This window comes from Halichoeres trimaculatus, unplaced genomic scaffold, assembly GCF_033239565.1.
Source record: "Halichoeres trimaculatus isolate MK-OKI-2021-1 unplaced genomic scaffold, fHalTri1.1 fHalTri1_scaffold_1, whole genome shotgun sequence".
In the NCBI taxonomy this organism is placed as follows: domain Eukaryota; kingdom Metazoa; phylum Chordata; class Actinopteri; order Labriformes; family Labridae; genus Halichoeres; species Halichoeres trimaculatus.
This window is the reverse complement of record NW_027437179.1, coordinates 5,708,237-5,729,542: the sequence shown is the minus strand read 5'-3', so window position 1 is coordinate 5,729,542 and position 21,306 is coordinate 5,708,237. Positions and strand designations below refer to the sequence as shown.

The following is a 21,306-nucleotide window of genomic DNA, read 5'->3' as shown; positions in this document are numbered from 1 at the left end:
TCCTCCTCAGCCTGGCCATACTTACCTTTCTCTCTTCCTTCTTCTGCTCCTGTCTTGGGCTCTGCATACTTTTGATTTCTCTCCTCAAGTTTCTCCTGCCTTTCTCTTCTCCTCTCCTCTCCTCTTTCTCCTCTCTCCTCCAGTCGTTGTTTTGAATCAGTTTGTTTGTCTCTTGCTTCAGTATTCTAAATCAAAAAATATATCACAATTCAAAAATAAAGCCAAATTTATTTTGTTTTATGTTGTTCTTTAGTGTTATTTATCTCTTTATATTTATTTACTGTTTACAAAATGTTTGCGTGAAATGAATCATTACATGGAAGCTACAGCGTTAAGGAGCATGTATTTAAAGTTCTGACTAATGAACCCTGTTCAAATGGTAGTCAGGGTTATTATAAGACCACATTCTTACACTTTACTTTGACACCAGTCCAAAACATGATATTTAAATATCTTTGCAAACAACAGAATGAAGTCTTTTCATGTTAGTATTACACAAACAGTCCCAAAGACATATCAACATATTTGTATTGATGGAAATGAAAAAGGCTTTACTTTAACCATTTATACACCAACAGTGGTCAGCACAATAGAATAGAAATCTCATTTAAAACAGCACTCTCACGTAAACAACAGAGTAATTTTTCAAATTACAGATTACTGCTGACATATCTGTTCAGTAAAAGTCAAAACACATAATGTTTCAGTAAAAAAGAAATATTCCTTTATCCATCGTGTTATTTTTAGATTTAACAGTGTACTGTTTGGATGGTTATTCAATTTTTCTGTCAGCAGCAAAACAGAGCTGTTCAATGCTAGCTTAAACCCGACATGTGTTATTAAATATGCAGCCGTCTGTGAGCTGTTGATGTATGAAACGCTGCGGACACCTCGGCTGAAAATATTACCAGGACAGACATATTTAACTGTAGTAAAGTTATCTCTGTGGCCCATGAAGGTATGCTACACTAATATTCTGTCCTCAATATATGTTTAGCACTGTGCTGCAGCACGTTTTAACTTACATATTAGCCGAAAAATGTGTAAACAGATGAGAAACTAGCTTGTGTTGCTATAGCAACGGCTTTGCGACTACCGAGTTAGCGCGGCAAAAATTGTCCTGTTTGAAGTCATTTATACCATTTAAATTTGTATGAATGCGTTAAAAAAAGAAAGATAAACCAACACAGAGTTAACTTTAGTAGTTTAAACACAAAACGGTTCTTTCTTTCAACACAAATCTGAAGGATAAGCTTGTTTTGCTCAACTTTCAAGTATAAATTCGATGAGAAATGTCCACAGCTGAAACTATCACAGCTTAAAGCTACAAAACAGTCTTTTAACTTAAAATTTTACACTAGGAAATGAATTTAAGCACCCCTTTCATACTAATTATCATCAAAGATCCGTTTCACCACAACTGATGACTTGATCTCTGTCAAACTTTTTAAAAAAGTCACAGTTCTTCACATGAAATACAAAAATACAGTCATGAAACACACAATATGAAGCTTATTTCAACGAAAATTGCATTTTATTGAGTTGTGCTTAAGCTAACCCAGCTTTAGCAGAAAAAAGTGCGACATACCTCTCCAAGTGCCTTGGTGAAAAAGGCGGAAGGAACGTTCAGCGTGATTTTATACCCCGGTGGAATTACTGGATTCCAGAATTCATCTGCACCAATCAAATTCAGACGCAACCCCTGCGTCCCTGACGTTATAACAAAACGAAAAATAATAAAAAGTATTAAAACAGGTGTTAAGAGTCTAAATCATCAACGCTCCGATAAATGCTCGAAATAAAAAAAAAAATCATTTGTTTTCGTTCATATATTTGATCTTTTTCAGTTACACAAGCTCACGTCCAATCCGGTAGTTGACACACGCATGCGCACTCAGCACATAACGCGATTTAATTTCAAAATGAATCAAATCATTAATAATTATTTTAGAAAATACAAACATAAATTTTATGAGTAGGAATTAAGAGTTTTGATCGGAAAATTTAAATTTTGAAAGTGGGATAAGCGTCTCTCTTTTAGTGAACTCGCGATGAACGAAACTCATCCCGACCGTAGGAGGGCGGTATGGAGCCGACCGTTCCCTCACAGCTAATATATTAGCTTTTAGATGACGGTGAGATAAAGAAGACGACACCTAAGGAGGAGAGCTGACACAGGAGGAAAGGTGAGATTACTGACATTTTTATCATTGTTTAGTTTACCGTGTAATGAAGCAATACTTGGAAATCTACTTCAAACACCGGTATTTCTACGTAACAAAGCGAGATTACAGCCTGAGCTGTGACTGTACACTGCTTCTTTGCATTGTTTTACCCTTTGAAGACATGATAAAAACATCTTTAAGCTAGTTCAAATCTTCTTTTTTCCTTCCATAGCAAACACTTATGAAGCTCTCCTGCTCAGACAGCAAGAGAGGCAGAACATATGGAGGTTGGGTTAGAGTCAAGAGAAAGGAAATCCACAAATTTAAGCCAGATAATTTTTACTGCTTACACAAAATGATGTCAAACAGTCAGTGAAGCGATTGGTACGAAATAAATACTAACAGAGGTTTGAGGTTAGTCGGTTTGCTTCAGGAAATATAAACAAGTGTTTTTAAACGAGTGTATAATCACTTGATATGAAATATGATTCATCTGTAAACTTTGGGTGAGACTTTGATATCCACATAAAGAGCAGATCTCCTTCACGTTTCTACAGTAAGACAGAACACACAATCTGCTGACACACACACATTGTTGTATTCAGAAGAAAATGCTTTCACTGAAAAACTAATGTCTTTTGTTTTCACTCTCATCTATATTTTCATTATTAGTATCACACTCCTTTTATAAATCTCAGAATTTGTTCCATTTTTTAAAATTGCCTTTGCTTTTTGTCTCATATTGTAAATTTTCTCATTTTTTATTTTTTTTGTGAATTGTATTTAACAGTTATAGAAATATATTTTTTCCACATTAAATCTCATTCATTTCACATCTCAAAATTCACAACTTCATAATTTCACTTTTTATATTTGTCATATGTTGAAGGTGCCTGTGATACACCTGGATAATAATTGAGGCACTTCTGTTGGCTTTTTGATGAATGAAACTCCACGTTTTGTTTACTTTTTCAATGGTCAGTCTATTTATTTTACATAATCAACTTTTAACTTGTGTAACACAATTACCAAATGTTTGTTTACCCTTCCACAGCACCATACTGCCTCAATGTACAGCGGTTAAAAACTGTTTGACCTCGTTGGGTGAAACGCCACACCTGAGTCTTGTTATTATGATCACATGAATATGGTTTTGTGTTATTGTAGTGCATTTTTTGCATGATTGTTGTTTTTAAACCGAGATTTTTTTTTTTTCAGTCATTTGATCCCAAGGCTTTGATTTTTGGATTGTTGTGAATTAACTTTATTACCCAGGAACCTTTGCTGTCACTGGCTGTAAATGATGCGTTTGCTGTTCAGTGCTGAATGTATGTTTTGTTCTTCGTCGTTGCAGGAGTCTCCACATTACACCAATGTCCAGGAGCTGAAGTATTTAGATCTGGTCATAAGTGAAGCGCTGTGTCTCTACCCTCCAGGGTTCAGGTAAGTACGGCACGTCAAACACAGCCCAGGTTTAGCTTTTCACTAAGGTTATATTTTCCCATCAATAGATTAATCAGAGTAAGTCAAAAAGAGGGACCAATGTTTAAAGATCTGTTCAAGATCCAAACCAAAAACAGACAATGTGTCCCTAAAGGCGTGACGATGGAGATCCCAGCAGGCTTCCTTCACTGTGACCAGGAGCACTGGCCAGAGTCAGAGAAGTTCATCCCTGAGTGGTAAGAGGATGCTCTTTCTGCTCAGTCTCTGTGTGTTTGTTTCAGTTTCACCTCAGGATTTCAAGTCCACTCAGACCAGAGGCCTACATCACGAAGCAGGATTAGTGTCTTAGCGAGATAACTTCAGGGTTAACTCTTGATTACCGATAGCACGAAGCGGGTTCCTTTTTTATCAGAGTAGATCACCATGGTGACCTACTCTGAGCGGCTATCCTGCCCTGGAGCGGGATAAGTTGGAGGTTGAATCTGATCCTACAAAAAGCCCCTCCCACTGGCCAATCGGCTTCTCAGAAACAATGACCTGCCCTTTTCTCCCAAACCCGGTGGACAGAGGCGCACAAGTTGTAAGAAGAGCTTTACGAAGAGAAAGATCGATCAGATCCACTCGATCAAAGCGACGATTCGCTGTAAGAGAGGTATAGGTTCTGACGGCCCGGACTACTCTACCTCTGTGAAATATTTGAGCCGTACATATCCCGTGCAACCCGCAGGAGTGGTGCACTAACTGTCCCACAGTCATTGAGCATCTCCCTGTGATTCTTTGCCACAGGCAGCTACATGTACTCTGTCGGGGATGAGGAGCGGCTGAGCAAGTTTACGGCATCCCGCGTTGTGATTCAAGTGGCTGCTGCCCTCACGTAATTTAGGGATTAATTCATAGCGTTCCCAGGATAAATGAGAAGGAGGTGGAGCCAGTTACCTGTGATAGGAGCTGATTCTGAACAAAAGATGAAGGAATTCTAGCTCATATTTTATCAATGAAATGTACACACAGCAGAACATATCACCACTTTTTTTGGGAACATTTTAGGGGGAGCTGAGCTTCCCTTGTAGTCTTAGAGCAATCCACTGCTTGAAACAGACTTATCAGACGTGATGATGTTCTTGGTTTTTATCTGCTCCCATGTTCTTCTGACTCCAGAAGGATTACATCTGGGAGAATGACATGATAATTGGAATACACGCAAGTCATTTGCACAGTAGCATTTATTATTTTATGAGATTTAGAAGTGTGATCACTATCACACTGAGCCACTGATGAGTAACTTAGGCATTTACACAGTCTGCTATGCGTTGCCATGCATTTTGCCTGCAGTTGGCCACTGCTACCGTGTTCCCCCTTACAGAGTTACTGCTTCTCTCCTCCTTGTATTGCTGCATTATCAGCTGCTGCTCTTCAGCGGTGAAGTATGGAGCTTTCTTAGTCGCTCATGATTGTGATTGGTCAGCTGCCTCAGAGCCCTCCTCTTTTACGTGCACGTTCATGGCTCTTGATGAGTCAATCCTGGGTTGAGTTACCGTGTTGATAACTTGTGTCGTGCTATCGATTATCCTGATTGCCATTGTTACGGTTAATCAAACCTGGATAGATGTAAGTTACCGCGGATAAGTTGACCGCGTCAGCCCGTCTAGCACCAACAACCATTCCACATTCAAAGTCTCTGCCATGTGATTGGTTGATTAGATATTTGTGTTTGCTAGCAGCTCAACAGGTGATCCTAATGAAGTGCAGGGTGATTGTATTGTTACCATCTGTGTTGTATGATCTGATCACAGAGGATTCATCATGTGAACAACTCCCCAAACTCTTTTTCTACCAAGCTGCAGCATTTCCACCATGGTACGATATCACCACCTAGTGTTGAACAGAAAACATTACAGTGTGACTCTGTGTGTGAAGATGGCTGTTTTCCAAACCACCTAATACATACTACATGTGACTGTAGTATGTATTAGTTAGTACATAATACCTACAGCTTTTGCTTGTAGTATGTAGTATGACTGTTCTGTTGGGTCTGTTTTGTAGTTTACTTCTCTGGTTTCCAGTCTCTGAAGGTGGAGCACAGAATCATCATTCTTGATTTTTAATCTTACACCAAAAGTTATATCATTGACTGAAAATAAATCTGGATTTTTATTTTTACAGCTGATGAAAAAAACACTTCCATATAATCCATGTATGGTTAAAAAGGGGTAGTTAGTCTTTTATATGGGCTTTAATGAATTTATAGAAGTAAACACATCTTTTACAACCAGAAGTGACAGGATTTACAGGTGCTTCTCATCACTTCACTTCTATCTCATGGACCATATAACGTTAATGCTGGGTGCATCTCAAAGCTCCAAAGTTTCATCCTTCCTTCCTCCACTTGCGTCGTTCACTTACATCTTAGTCCCTCCTACCAGAGATGATGGAGAGACTGAGGAAACGAAGAGAGGAGAGAGGATGGAGGAGATTTGTTTTTAGAGCAATGGGACATCAGTACCAAGGATTTGTCTAACCTATTTAACAAACACATAACCATGAAGAAAACCTGCTCCCTGTTTATTCTGTGAGCAAAATCAAACTCCACATCATTGACTGTCCCCAAACTCCTCTGGTGCTAGGTATTCTTTGGCTTCAACTGCACAACCCTCAGATTGATTGGACATCAGGTAGAATTATCTCTTGGAGCACCTTTTGTCATTCTAACTGTTTGCATTCTGCCCTTGTCCCAGCCTTTACAGAGCCACCGACCCAGCCAGAACCTTCTGACCTGTCCAACGTTCCAGAGGAATACCACAACCTGGCCCCAGTGTTCAGCAAACATAAAGCTCTATCTCTGCCACCACACCGTCCTTACGACTTTGCAATCAACCTGCAGCCTGGAGCCCCCCTGCCCAACTCTCGACTCTACAATCTCTCTCCACCGGAGTCTGATGCTATGGAGAAGTACATTCAGGACTCCCTTGCTGCAGGAATCATTCGTCCCTCTTCTTCACCGCTGGGTGCAGGTTTTTTTTCGTTGACAAGAAGGATGGTGCACTTAGGCCCTGCATTGATTACCGTGGCCTCATTAACATCACTGTTAAAAATAAGTATCCATTGCCTTTAATGAGCTCTGCTTTTTCCCCTCTGCACAGAGCCACTGTTTTCACAAAACTGGATCTCAGAAATGCCTATCATCTGGTTCGTATTCGTGAGGGTGATGAATGGAAGACTGCATTCAACACTCCTCTGGGACACTTTGAATATCTGGTAATGCCCTTCGGATTAACTAATGCACCAGCAGTGTTCCAAGCCTTAGTGAATGATGTCCTCTGCGACATGCTCAACAGGTATGTTTTTGTCTATTTGGATGACATACTAATCTTTTCCAAGTCCCTCTCTGAACACAAGAAGCATGTTCACTTGGTCCTCCAGCGTCTTTTGGAAAATAAGCTGTTTGTCAAGGCAGAGAAATGCGAATTTTATGTCCCACAGATTTCCTTCCTTGGCTACATTATTGCACAGGGAGAGGTGCGAATGGACCCTTCTAAGGTTGCAGCAGTGACAGAGTGGCCAACACCCACTAACCGCAAGATGCTCCAATGTTTCCTTGGTTTTGCTCATTTTTACAGGAGGTTTATCAGGAACTACAGCCGCCTTGCTGCTCCACTGGCTGCTCTCACCTCCACTGCGTCCCCTTTCTGCTGGTCAGCAGAGGCCGAATCAGCTTTTAGAGAGCTCAAGTGTCGTTTTGCCTCTGCCCCCATTCTGGTCCAGCCTGACCCTACACGCCAGTTCATCGTGGAGGTGGACGCCTCGGATACTGGGGTAGGTGCTGTTTTATCGCAGCGTGCTGCAGACAGTAAACTCCACCACTGTGCCTTTTTTCCCGCAGACTCTCTCCAGCTGAGCGGAATTATGACATTGGAAATCGAGAGCTACTTGCAGTTAAGCTGGCCCTTGAGGAGTGGCGCCACTGGCTGAAGGGGGCAGTAGAACCTTTTGTGGTGTGGACCGATCACAAGAACCTCTCTTACATTGAGTCTGCTAAACGTTTGAACTCCAGGCAAGCCAGGTGGGCCTTATTTTTTGTAAGATTTAATTTTGTCCTAACCTATCGTCCTGGCACCCAGAACACCAAGCCGGATGCCCTGTCCCGTCAGTTTTCTGAAGAACCCAGGCCTGCACCTGAACCTATCCTACCAGCAACCTGTGTTGTGGCAGCTGTTACCTGGGAGGTAGAGTCTCTGGTAAGAAGGGCCCAGGACCAACAGGCTGACCCAGGTAATGGTCCAGATAACTGTCTGTTTGTCCCTGACTCTGTGCGTTCTCAGGTCCTTCAGTGGGCTCATTCCTCACGCTCTACCTGTCATCCTGGCATCAACCGGACTCTGGCCTTCCTGCATCACCGGTTCTGGTGGCTCGAAACAAGACCTCCAACAAGCCAAGTTCTGGTCTCCTTCGCCCCCTTACCAATTCCCGCCCGTCCCTGGTCACACATCGCCCTGGATTTTGTTACCGGCCTGCCTCCTTCTGATGGTAACACTGTCATTCTAACCATAGTTGACAGATTCTCTAAGTTTGCCCATTTTCTTGCTCTGCCTAAGCTTCCCTCTGCCAGGGAGACTGCTGACCTTCTGGTTCAACATGTTTTTTGACCTCATGGACTGCCCACAGACATTGTCTCTGACAGGGGATCTCAGTTTACTTCACAGGTCTGGAGATCCTTCTGTTCTGCCCTGGGGGCTACCACCAGCCTCTCTTCAGGATATCACCCCAGACCAATGGTCAAGCAGAGAGAGCAAATCAAGAAATGGAGACTGCACCCCGCTGTACCACCTCCTCCAATCCATCATCTTGGAGCACACATTACTGCCCTGGGTGAAATATGCACACAACACCTTGCCCAACGCATCCACTGGTATGTCACCCTTTTTGTGTTTGCTTGGCTATCAACCCCCTCTGTTTCCAACACAAGAACAGGAGTTGGCTGTTCCCTCTGTCCAAGCCCACATGCAGCGATGTTTTAAGGTGTGGAGACAAGCCAGGACCGCGCTGCTCCGATCATCTGCTAAGATGCAAAAGCAAGCCAATCGTCGACGGACCCCTGCTCCTACATACTCACCAGGTCAGAAGGTATGGCTAAGTTCTAAGAACATTCTGCTTAAAGTGGAATCCAAGAAGCTTTCGCCTCGTTTTATTGGCCCTTTTGAGATTGAGTCTATTGTGAACCCCTGTGCTGCCCGCCTTAAAGGGATAGTTCGGATTTTTTGACATGAACCTGTATGGCATCCTCATCTAAAGTTATGTACATCAGCGCTGTCTTACCCCTGTCAGCGTCCTGTGACCCGAGATCTGGTGCGGTTTTGGTCCAGACGAAAGTAGTCCGGCAACATGGCTGGTGTCACGAAAATAAAGCGTTTTTCCTCTCAAAACAATTTGTGTTCAAAAGAGTGATAAATTTGCATCGCAAAACTGCAAACCGGAAAAAAGTCAGACTCTGTTATCGCTTGGCACTACTTTCTGTTGCTATCACTGCGCTGCGCGGTGCATCCAGCTGCCCGGCGCGCATTGGCACCGTCATACAACTTAAAAAAGTTAACGATAACATGTCTGACTACGATCCTGATGAAGATGACATTACATTTAGCACAGAGCCAAGGGGATATCTTTATGAACCTGAATATACTGATGCTGAAATTCATCAGATGGAGTGCCAACGTGCGCCGGGCAGCTGGATGCACCGCGCGGCGCAGTGATAAGCACCAGAAAGTAGTGCCAAGTGATAACAGAGTCTGACTTTTTTCCGGTTTGCAGTTTTGCAAATTTATCACTCTTTTGAACACAAATTGTTTTGAGAGGAAAAACGCTTTATTTTCGTGACCCCAGCCATGTTGCCGGACTACCTTCGTCTGTACCAAAACCACACCAGATCTCGGGTCACAGGACGCTGACAGGGGTAAGACAGCGCTGATGTACATAACTTTAGATGAGGATGCCATACAGGTTCATGTCAAAAAATCCGAACTATCCCTTTAAGCTTCCTGCCTCATTTTGGATTCATCCTACTTTTCATGTCTCCCAAGTCAAACCTGCTACCCCGCTATCCCTGGTCCCCAGCCTCAGCCCTGTGATGCCTTCAGGAGCCGTGTATCTCATGGTCAGTCCTGAAAGTCAGTGTTTGATCGACATAGCAACAGTCATGCTGTTTAAAGTATTAACTATGTTACCCACTGTACTGGTAGTTTTAAAATGGAATATTTGATGGTAAATGATTACAGAAATAACTGAGACCACACGGAAAGGACTAGAGAAAGTCTTGTGAGGCAGAAGTTGCCACATTTCAAATCAGTGATGGAGCTGTAGAGTTGTAATGAATTATCACAGCCTGATGAAGCTTTGTTGTTCATTTTTCAGTCCTTGAAGCTCCACAGCTGTTGGACAGGTTTTTAACACAAAAATTCATCCCCATAATAATTCTTCCCAGACCAAATGAGTTTCTGCTCTTAGTTCTTTAAATTAAGATTTATTGATACGATTTCATTTAGCAGAGGCTTTTGTCCAAAGTGACATAATGATGTAGCCACAGCTAACCACCATTAAAAATCAACGTAAACTCTATCATTCAAGCTTCAACAACATCCGTCACCACTGTTCCTCATACTGTGTGAGAAAGGCTCTCTGTGAGATCACTACCTCAGCTTTACCTGATCACATGTTTTTTTCTTCACCTTAACAATAAGAAATGTTTATTTCTCAAGTTTAAACCCTGTTCAGTTGTTACAAACCAAACTCCACACCTTGCTGAGTGAATATTTGTCCTGTTTATATCAAAATATCTCAGCACATACTGCAGAAACTGAAATCCCAGCAAGTGTTTGTCTTCTTTTTAGTCAAAATCAATTTCTTAGACAATGTTGCCTCGAGACAACAAAACCTCAAAAATATTCACAACTTTTTTTACTTTCTTTAGATTATGTTTATTTGATCTACTTTAAGACAAAAAAATCCCACTCTGTGAAACCTGGGCCTGTTTAGACGAACACAAAGCTGGTATTCTGACTTCTTTTAATGTGTCAGAGCCAAGCTCCTCCTTAAACCAGGAGGCCATGAGGAAGGGCTTTGTAGCTATCAGTAGACAGGCTTTAAACAGGAAGACTTTGATTCGCACAGACACAACACCTGAGTCTGAGCTGATCGATGTGAAAGAGAAAATATGGAGAGAGCAGCAGCAGCACAGACACACTGATCCAGATCAAACATTGTTTCTTTACTTGACCACTGCATGTGGAGCTGTTGAGCACTGACAGCAGCTCTTTGGAGGAAAGAAGCAGTCGACTGTCTCCAGCTCCTGCTCCTGTTAAACCTCTGTCTGTGGCTTTCTCTCCATCTGGGGATCCCATGTGGAATTAATTTCCTGTCTTAATTCAAGAGCATCTTTAAGTGATTTGGGAGCAGTATTTTATTGAATTCACGCTCAGATTTTGTGATATTGTCTGTCAAAACTCTGCTCTTGTGCTCAAATTTGCTCTGCACATGCTCAAACTGTGTCCTCGCGCTCGGTTACAATGCTGCTCGCGCAGATTTCCTGCGCTCACAATCGGGTTCTTCCACTTGCGCTGAGTACATCACTTTTAAAGCACAGACTCTCAACAGTGGCATGTTACTAGTTTTTAGACCCATGAAGTGAAACTAGATCATTTCTCACAGCACACCTTACAGTATCTCACAGCACACTAGTGTGACATAGAGGGTTAATGTTTGAACCATCCTGAGTTTATCGTCTCATCTGGATCTAAAACTGTCATGTCCAAAATTTAAGGCTTCACCAAGGGAACCTGTAACGACCACAGGCTGTTTATCAGAGAAAAAGTCCAGGCTAAAAAACACACTCAGTTTTTCATTTTATTCAGCTTCATAAATGAATAAATATATGAACATTTTAGAGAATGTCTGCTGCAGACGAAGGATTACAAACACTCATGAGCCCGTTATTGTTTTTTGTTGTTGTTGTTTTTTTTTTTTTAATTTGTTTTCAAGCGTGGGACAAAACCGGGGCACCCCGGTGAAAACCCATGCTGCTAGTGTGTGTGTGTGTGTGTGTGTGTGTCTTTGTGTGTGTGTGTGTGTGTGTGTGTGTGTGTGTGTGTGTGTTTGTGTGTCTTTGTGTGTGTGTGCATGTTTAGGGGAGGGGGGCTTTGGCATGGAGGAGTGTCAGGGTTGTCACTCTGAGCTCTGCTGCCTCCGTTGTTTGTACTGTCGGCGGCTGCGAGGAGTGCAGGCCTTTTTAAATCTCCTCCAGAGTGACACCTCCTCAGATGTTTCCTTGACCGAAGCTGGCGTCACTTCCTCTGGCCCAGGTGTGTCCTCAGTGACCTCAGGTGTTACTTTGACTGACATGTGTGTGTCCACCTCGATCTCAGGAGTTTCTTCCTCCACTGCAGGTGATTCCAGGACAGTCTCTGCTGTTGTTTCTGCTGTCACAGGTGAGTCCTCGACCATCTCAGGAGCTTCCTGGACCATCTCTGGTGTTATCTGGACTATCTCTGGTGTTATCTGGACTATGTCTGGTGTTATCTGGACTATCTCTGGTGTTATCTGGACTATCTCTGGTGTTATCTGGACTATCTCTGGTGTTATCTGGACTATCTCTGGTGTTATCTGGACCATCTCTGGTGTTATCTGGACTATCTCAGGAGCTTCCTGGATGTCTTTGTCTGAACGTGGGGGCTCAGCCTTGTCTTCAGGCTTCAGTTCTTCTGGAGCGTTTTGGAGCTCCCTCATCTTCTCCTGCAGAGCCCTGATGACCTCCTCTTGATGTTGTACCTGGGAGGTCAGCTGGAAACAGCTTCTGTCTTTTTTGTGCAGCTTGTTCTCCAAGTCCTGCACCATGGCTCTGTGCTCCATGTCCTTTGTACGGGCCTCTGCCTTTTGCATGTATAGCTCATTCACAACAGCTTCGTGTGCTGTGGAAAGCCTCTCACACACCAGCAGATCTTTCTGCTTCCTGTCCACGTTCTGGCGCCTGGCTGCTTGCAGTTTTTCCCCCAGATCTGCATTCCTCTCTGCCTCATCCAACAGCCTCTGGTTTTGGGATTCAATCAGGCAAATGAGCTCGGTTTTCTTTTCCTCCGATGCTTTGATCTCATCCTTCAGTTGGAGGACTTCAGAAGTTGTTTCTTGGATCCTGTGGTTCCAAACCACAACTGTCTTTTTGTGGTCTTGGTGGAAAGCGTCAGCCTTCTGTTTTTCCTCCTGCAGCTCATCCTGGAGAGTTGAAACTTGGCCTTGGAGCTCTTGAACCTGGACAGATTTTTCAGACTCCTCTGATGTTCTTTTGAAGACCTCTTCTTGCAGGGTCTTCACCTGCTGCTCCAGAGACTCTTTCTCTTCCTCAAGCTGCTGAACGTGCTCAAGGTTTTGGTTGTTGAGCTCCTGTTGCGCAGACCTGAGCTGCTCCTGGTCTTTCTTGAGTGTGTCATTTCTCAGCTTTTCTGTCTGCAGCTGGTCTTTGAGAGATCCAACAAGAGCGTGTAGCTCTGTGATCTCTTTCCTCATCTCCTCCTCCTGTACCCTCTGAGCGGTGGTGTCGTCCGTCTTTGGGGCTTCGGTCTCAGGTCTCAGGGTGTCGTTGGGTTTCCAGCCACTTGAGAGCACTGCAAGCTTTTTGTTTTGTGCAGCAATGACCCCCAGGAGCTCTTCCTTAGTTTTACTATAATAATAAAACATATCCTGAGTGGGGACACAGAGAGGGCTCAGGTGTTTCACCTCCTCTTTGAGCTCCTGGATCTGTCTTTGGTAGTAGGACCTCTCAATCTCATCCATCCTCCCCTGTCCTTCTACCTCAGTCACTTTGGTCTTGCTGGTGTCAGTTTTCCCTTTCACCGTAACCTTTTGATTTGTCACTTGGTGAGACATTGTTATTTTTGCTTGTGATAAGCGTCTTTAAAGTCAACTTGCTCTGATAAAAAGCCTGGAAGAACGTGTCCTTTCTGCTTCAGTCTCTGCTGGGTTGTGTGTCTGTGTCTGTGAACTCCTGGGTATGCTTTCTATTGTCCCTTCTCCTCTGTCCATTATGATGTCACACACAGCTACTGTGTCATCCCCCAGAATGCACCATTTCAAAAATAAACAAACTTCTCAACTCAACTCAACTTTATTTATAACACACTTCAAAAACAAACATATCTGAAACAAAGTGCCGCACACAAAAAACGGTGCAGGCGTAAATAAATTAATTAATAAAACAAACAATAAATCAATAAAGCAGAGGTGAAGGCACTTTAATAATTGATTATTCTGAAAAACAATTTAAGAACAATAAAAACAATAACTATGAACTAAAATCAAACTGTTTCTCAAGCTGGGTTCAAAGCAAAAGAATAAAAATAGAATAAAATAGAATAGAATAGAATAGAATAGAATAGAATAGAATAGAATAGAATAGAAAATACTTTATTTATCCCAAAATTCAGGAGTCACAGCAGCATTTAAGAAAACAAACTCTTTCTATTCTATTCAAAGCAAGCAGCAGCAGCGTAAAGCTAGCTCCTTGAGTTGTTTCCTTGCTCAAAAATGTGAGGTGACTGACCAAAGATGTTCATATGGGCATGAAAATAAAAAGGGGTGTAACAAAATTATATAGAATAAAAAAGGTCAAAAAGCAGATTACAAAGATGAAATAAAATCAAGTAAAACAAAATCAAAGGGGGTGAATACAAAGTCTGCAAATATATTTTCAAAAATTAAAAAAAGAAAGAAAAAAACTTTCCTTAAGTTGTTATTATGTGGTGTTGTGTTTCGAGTTTTGAGGGAAATATTAATCTAACTATTTTTGAATCATGCTGTACCATTAAAAAAAGTTTCAGGGTTCCCGCGGATCCTTGAAAAGTCTTAAAAGGCATTGAATTCATAATTCTAAAAATAAGGCCTGAATTGGCATTAAAAAGTCTTTAATCCAAATTTCAAAAGTCTTAAAAATTTGAACACATTGGTAAGATTTATGTTAGTTTGAAGTAAAAAAAATATTAAGTAACATTTGTCTATTTTTCTAAATAATTTCCTGATTTACTCTCGTGGCAACATTGCGTAATCACAATAGCGAAACAAACAAAACAGTTATGTGGTTGCACCAGAAGCTTCTAAAACAGATGCATGTCTTGGTTCTACCCAGGGTGCCTGGAGAGAGAAAAAAATGAGGAAAATTGGCAAAAAAAAAAATCCAAAAGTGGCTTAGGGAAATTGATTATGGCAGCAAAATTGAGAATTAAATTTGAAATTAAATTTTAAAAAACATGTAAAAATGTCAAAAATAGTTGTGACAGTGGCCAAAAGAGATGAATGGGGGCAAAATAGGTATAAAGTTGTAAAAATGGGGTTAAAAAAAGGTAAAAAGTGATATTGTATGTAAAATAAACATTGGGTCAAAATTGCCTTTAACCCAGGTAATTCATGTGGTGTTTTTGTCTGTTAGTTTTGTTTGTTTCAATTGTGGTTCGTTGTCGACTTGTTTTTAAATTTGATTCCCAATGTCATTAAAAAAGTCTTAAAAAGTCTTAAATTTAACTTGCATTGAGCTGTAAGAACCCTGAGTTTGGAAGTCATGAATGTTGTTGTTGTTGATGGTTGTTTCTAAACTGTTATAAAATAACTTTATTCTGAGCTGATTAAAATCGTTCACCCTTTTTAACTATTTGAAGGTAAAATTAATATTTAAAAAGATCTTTGTTAAACTAATTAAACACCTATTATTGGACAACAAATAATATCTGACCTATTTTATCAAATATCAGTTCAATTAATTATTTTGTGTTAAAAACAGAAAAAAAGGCTCTCCTTAAGTTTCTCCTGCCTTTCTCTTCTCCTCTCCTCTCCTCTTTCTCCTCTCTCCTTCAGTCGTTGTTTTGAATCAGTTTGTTTGTCTCTCGCTTCAGTGTTCTGAATCAAAAATTCATCACAATATTTGTTTTATTCAAAAATAAAGCCAAAATTGATTTTGTTTAACATTGTTCTTTTGTGTTATTTATCTCTTTAAATTAATTTACTGTTTACAAATTGTTTGTGTGAAATGAATTATTACATGGAAGCTACAGCGTTAAGGACCACGATCTTATTATGACTTGACTATTTCTCAGCACTTTTTAACACTTGAAAACTGTCGGCAGAAACTTTATGTTTTTGTGTAGCTAAATTTTTACTGAATTAACATCAAATTATTTCGATCAGTCGATTCAAATGGCAACCTCAAGAATAGAAATCGGATCATGAGCTTCATAACACCCAGCCCTAATTTAAAATAATTAAAATGATGACCTATGCATTGTACAACACCAGTACAAATGACCTTTGATTAGTTTTTACCTCTAAAGTAACTCCACAAACACTTTAAGAGTGCCCTGCTTATCTAATCTTGAGTCCATGTTGGACATAAATGAGTTTGATTGTTTCTACAGGTAGAGGGGATACAGTGGGTCTTTATTGGACCAAACTGTCAAATGTTGGTATCATCAATATATGGTGAATGTTTGAACAGTTTCTGAGATTAATGTTGAGTTTTTTAGGTAGATGTAATGTTTATAAATATGTTTGTGTGTATGTGTCTCAGCTGATAACAAGATCTGAATTGATAAACATGTTTCACTGCTCAAGGCTTCAATGACACACAGTGCTCGAGTAGGACATCTAGTGGTCAATAAAACAAAGAGCAGTTGATGCGTGTCACTGGCTCAAACTACACTAAATGATTGAATATTTTCAAGTGGAAACACTATTGATAATTGTAAAACAATTAATAATAATGACAATAAATATTGTAAACTATGTTTCTCATTTAGCACATCTGTTTGTAAGCCCTGTATGTTCCACTTATTTGTATTAAGAAATGTTTGAGTGGTTCTGCTACAATCATAATATGTGCTCTACAAACAAAGACTGATGTCATTATCACATGGGGCTGGTTCAAATACAGATCACTTTATGGATTCTGGCAAAGTGTGTTTTGGGTTTTGTAGCGCCACATTATGTAATAATGTAATACATTTTCAATTCATTATGCAATGACGCTGTATTTTGTTATAATCTGACATATTTTGCCATGAAATTCTTTAACACAATATGTAATAAACTTTGCTGCATCATGTTAAACATTCTGACATATTGCATCACTTATTATAAAATGCAGGTGTTGCATTTTTTTATTTTTTAGAAAATGTAAGACTAATGTTCACTGTGTAATAAACCACCAAAATGGATGTCTAAATTTGAAAAACAAACAAAAAAATCTTGGACAAATAATTGAACCATCAGAAAGAACTTGACTTAAAGCACACCAGCATGAATGGTAAATATAAATTCATCTTAGAAACGTAGGACGTTTCATTGGTCAAATCTAAACCACATATAACTGAATTCTTAGAGAATGTGTTTGAAAGCTCACAGAGATTTAAAAAAAGCATTAAATGACTTTTAAAGGCACCAATGTTATCACTGAACTGAACTGTAGGAAGAGACACACACATGCAAACTGGATCATGTCATGTAAATACTACACGTGACAGAAAGCAGATAAAACACATAACAAATATGGAAGAGAACATGTAAAAATGCTGTCCTTCATCTGTAGTTGTAGGATATGTAGAACAAACCCTCACAATAAATATGAGTGAAAAGTGGTCTACAGATAAGAGCTGACAACTTTTTTCAAAATTCTAGCAAAGACAAAATTAACTCACTCAGTAGATGTAAAAGTGTTTACTGTAGTAGACTTATATATGAAGGCACTGAAGGGTACAGCTGCTGTAGCAGAATAAAAAATCAAATCAGTTGTATTGTTAAAGAAATGGAGATAGAACAAAGATTTTTTTCTGTTCCATATTTGTTTTTTTTCCTGCTTTCTGTCACGTGTAATATTTCCACAAATTAATCCTGATTGCATGCGTGTAAGTCTTCCAAGATTTGAGTGTAGCGAGATAACGTTGATGCCAGTAAAAGCCATGTAGAGCAGGTTTTGTCTCTATGAGCTTCAAACACATTCTCTATGAACTGAGTTTTATTTGATTTAGATTTGAGAAGTGAAACATCCTTACTTTGGAAAATGAATTCATATTTAGCTTTCATGCTGGTATTCTTAAGCCCTAGAAGGCCCAGACTGGACAGCCAGAACAGCCGGGACCACCGGGACCATCCAGAGCGCTTATGTGCCTTGCACACCCACCCTTAGGGTTAATATCTTTCTGATTTTATAATTTATTTATTCCTTTAATTAAGACTTCCATTTTGCTGGTTAGTTTTGTTATTACTGATTTAACATGTCAGAATGTAAAACTTAATGCAAAAAAGTTTATTATATATCATGACTTTTATGACAAAATGTGTCAGATTATTACAAAATGCAGCTTAATAACACCATGAATTCAAACTGTATAATATTATTACATAATGTGGCATGATAACATAAAGTGGAACTACAGGGTACATTGGTGAAGAGGTTCATGATTGTATGGAGAGAAGGGGATGTGCTTGAGAAACTGGGCAGTGTGTGTGCTTGGGGAACTGGGCAGTGTGTGTGTGTGTGCTTGGTGAACTGGGCAGTGTGTGTGTGTGCTTGAGAAACTGGGCAGTGTGTGTGTGCTTGGGGAACTGGGCAGTGCTTGTATGGAATGAATATCCTATCTTTAATAAAGAGCATTTTTAATGGATTTGAGAGCAGTATTTTATTGATTTCATGCTCAGATTTCGTGACATTGTTTCTCAAAACTCTACTCTTGCGCTCAAATTTGCTCTGCGCATGCTCAAACTGTGTCCTTGCTCGGTTTCAATGCTGCTCGCTCAGATTTCCTGTGCTCACAGATCTCTGTCTGCTCTCGAATGATTTGTGAATCGACCAATAGGAGGCCGAGTAGTATTGACCAATCAGAATGTCCCTGTTTGTTTACGGGTGCGTTCCCTGTTTTTTCCCGGAGCGTTGCATACAGGCGGGCACTCTTTCAACCTGGTTTATCACCCCCGACCTCTGAGGTTGTAATAAATGTGATTTCTTCAATTTTTTCTTTACTGTTGGAATCAAATATCATTCAATAAATACACAAGCGCCTGTGTTTTTACTGAAATAGTTATATTTTATAACCATAACCGCATGACACAGTGCTCTTTGTGGTGTGCTGGTGGAGACGACGATGTCACCATCATGAAGCTAGGCAGGACCAAACGCTCTGTAAAGAGCACTGTGTCATGTGGTTATGGTTATACAATATAACTATTTCTTTAAAAAAACAAGCAGCAACCTCCGGTCTGAGAATATCAGACAATGCTGAAGTGCTAAAATCTGCTGTTTCTGGAGTGTTTGCTTGAGGCTGGCTCTGGAAGTACCAGAAGTCACACACACACCAAGCCAAAAAAAGTCGTTTTCAAAGCAGAAATTAACCTATTTACAGCCTGGTTCAAAAAACGTCTTCTGTCTGAGTTGCTAATTTTACTTCCGGCTCCCACTGTACGGGGGGTACATTTTTTTCTAACACAGCCGTTAAGAGGATATTAAGATCGCGAGCTCCCCCAATAAGAGGCACAGCTGAGGGTCAAGTGACCTCAGCCCTATGGCTGTAGGTGAAGCCCTTGCCACTACCAATATGGCCGCTATAGCCAATGTGCTTCATTTTCCGTTTCAGAAACAGACGGGTGACGTCGGCGAGACTACGTCCATGTTTTATACAGTCTATGGTAAAAACACAGGCGCTCGTGTATTTATTGAATGATATTTGATTCCAACAGTAAACAAAAAATTAAAGAAATCACATTTATTACAACCCCAGAGATAGGGATGGGTACCTTTCACATTTGAAACGATACGGTACCGATGCCCGGTACCTGGCAATCGGTACCAGTACTCAACGGTAACAAGTTTTGGTACTTTTTGTGTTTATGTGGTAAAAAATATCAATTTGTTTAATAATGAAATATAAAAAAAAAGTTCAATTTAACAAATTTATTCTTCAGTATATAACCTTGCAATGCTGTGTTCATGTCCAGCATGGAAAATCACCTACTCTTCCACTCTCTCACAGTCACAAGGATGTGTTCAGGTACCTAAACATGGTACCTTTTGGTTTTACATGAATCGATACCCGGTACTTTTGACAGAATTCGGTCGGTACCTGAAAAAGTACCTAATACAGTACCCATCCCTACCCAGAGGTCGGGGGATAAATAAACCAGGTTGCTAAACCCACCCGTGTGCAACGCTCCCAGAAAAACACCGAATGCACCCGTAAACAAACAGGGACATTCTGATTGGTCAATACTACTCAGCCTCTGATTGGTCTGGGGGATTTGACCATATGTGTGTTTGGGATACTGGGCAGTGTGTATGTGCTTGGGGAACTTATGGAATTAGATTTGTGTCAAAAAGAATCAAACAAAAAAATTTAAATTGCAAAATATATTTACAAATTTGAGAGATTAAATGTAACTCAAGCAAGTAAATGTATTAATTAAATAATTAGACTTTTACTTTTCTTATCATTAGTTATTTTGTTTACAGTTCTGTCTTTTTTCTCAATGATCAGACTTTTGTTCTCAGTGTCAGCTTTTTCGTTTGCACTGCCTGACTGTTTGACTGCCACATTTGGCACAAACTTCTCGAGTGGGTGGGCTTTGTGTGGAATGCGTTCTCATTGGCTGGATAGTTTTTGAGTGACACCCCTTGCCCTGGATGTTGTTCTGTGCCACTGAATAATGAATTCTTGATGAATTCTATTCAATTGGACTGATAAATTGCATCGTGACATTAGGAAGAAAGGTGGCCACAGCAGTAACTATTCTTACCAAGTAGCCGAAAAACAAATGCCTATTGTACGTTATCCGACGTCCCGTTTATTCGCTGATAGGTAACAGCTTTCCCAGCAGAGAGATTCGTGGCCTGTGCCGCAATGAATGAAACTGAATCTGAATGCTAGATTAAATCCACCTGAGTGAAGCTCTGGGACAGGTGTTGTGCCAAGGTAGCTACCCCCGCCAGGATTCCTACCCCATCCACGGAGACGCGCCTGCGCTGGGTGACGACTGCGGCGAATACAACAAATTGGGACCCGTCTACGCTCACAAACCACGGTGACAGACGCGTATAGAGTTATAGCATTAATATGGAGTATGTGAGGAAAAAAACACTTGGGTGTAGGACACAGACTGGGCTTATATGAGGGGGGTAGAAATCATGGCAGGCCAAACCAATATTCACATGAGAAATCATTAAATCCATATTATATGCGTCCGTAGAAGCTGGTGAGTGCAGGCGCGCTCCAAAGTTACTTTTGTGGTGCAGATGCGCATCTGTGGGAGCGCCGGTGAGCCCTATTAAATCCATATAATGTTTTGATTCCATACACGTCTGTCACTGTGGTTTGTGAGCGTAGACGGGTCCCAATTTGTTGTATTTGCCACAGTCGTCACCCAGCGCAGGCGCGTCTCCGCGGAGGGGGTAGGAATCCTGGCGGGGAACCAGCCCATGCCAAGAATCCCTCTAACTGCAGGAAAAGTGTTTATGTTTTTGGCAAGCAGGAGGTTGGATGAATATGCTATTTTCTTTTTCTGTTGGACATATGTCATATAAAATGTTTACTGCAGAACAGACATCATATATGATAGATGCTTACACTTTATTCAAAGAATGCTGAACTTCTTTATCGTGAACCGTTGGTTTTCCCTCCGCACAGACCCTCCA

General features: G+C 40.7%; 1 long non-coding RNA gene across 1 annotated transcript; it reads left to right on the top strand.

Moving 5' to 3' along the window:
- Positions 1-2,119: 2,119 nt before the first annotated feature.
- LOC141797307 (uncharacterized) lies at positions 2,120-7,369 on the top strand. Its single transcript, XR_012599054.1, has 5 exons — positions 2,120-2,186; positions 3,520-3,608; positions 3,763-3,844; positions 6,344-6,943; positions 7,226-7,369. It is a non-coding gene; the product is annotated as an uncharacterized LOC141797307 (long non-coding RNA).
- The last annotated feature ends 13,937 nt before the right edge of the window (positions 7,370-21,306 follow it).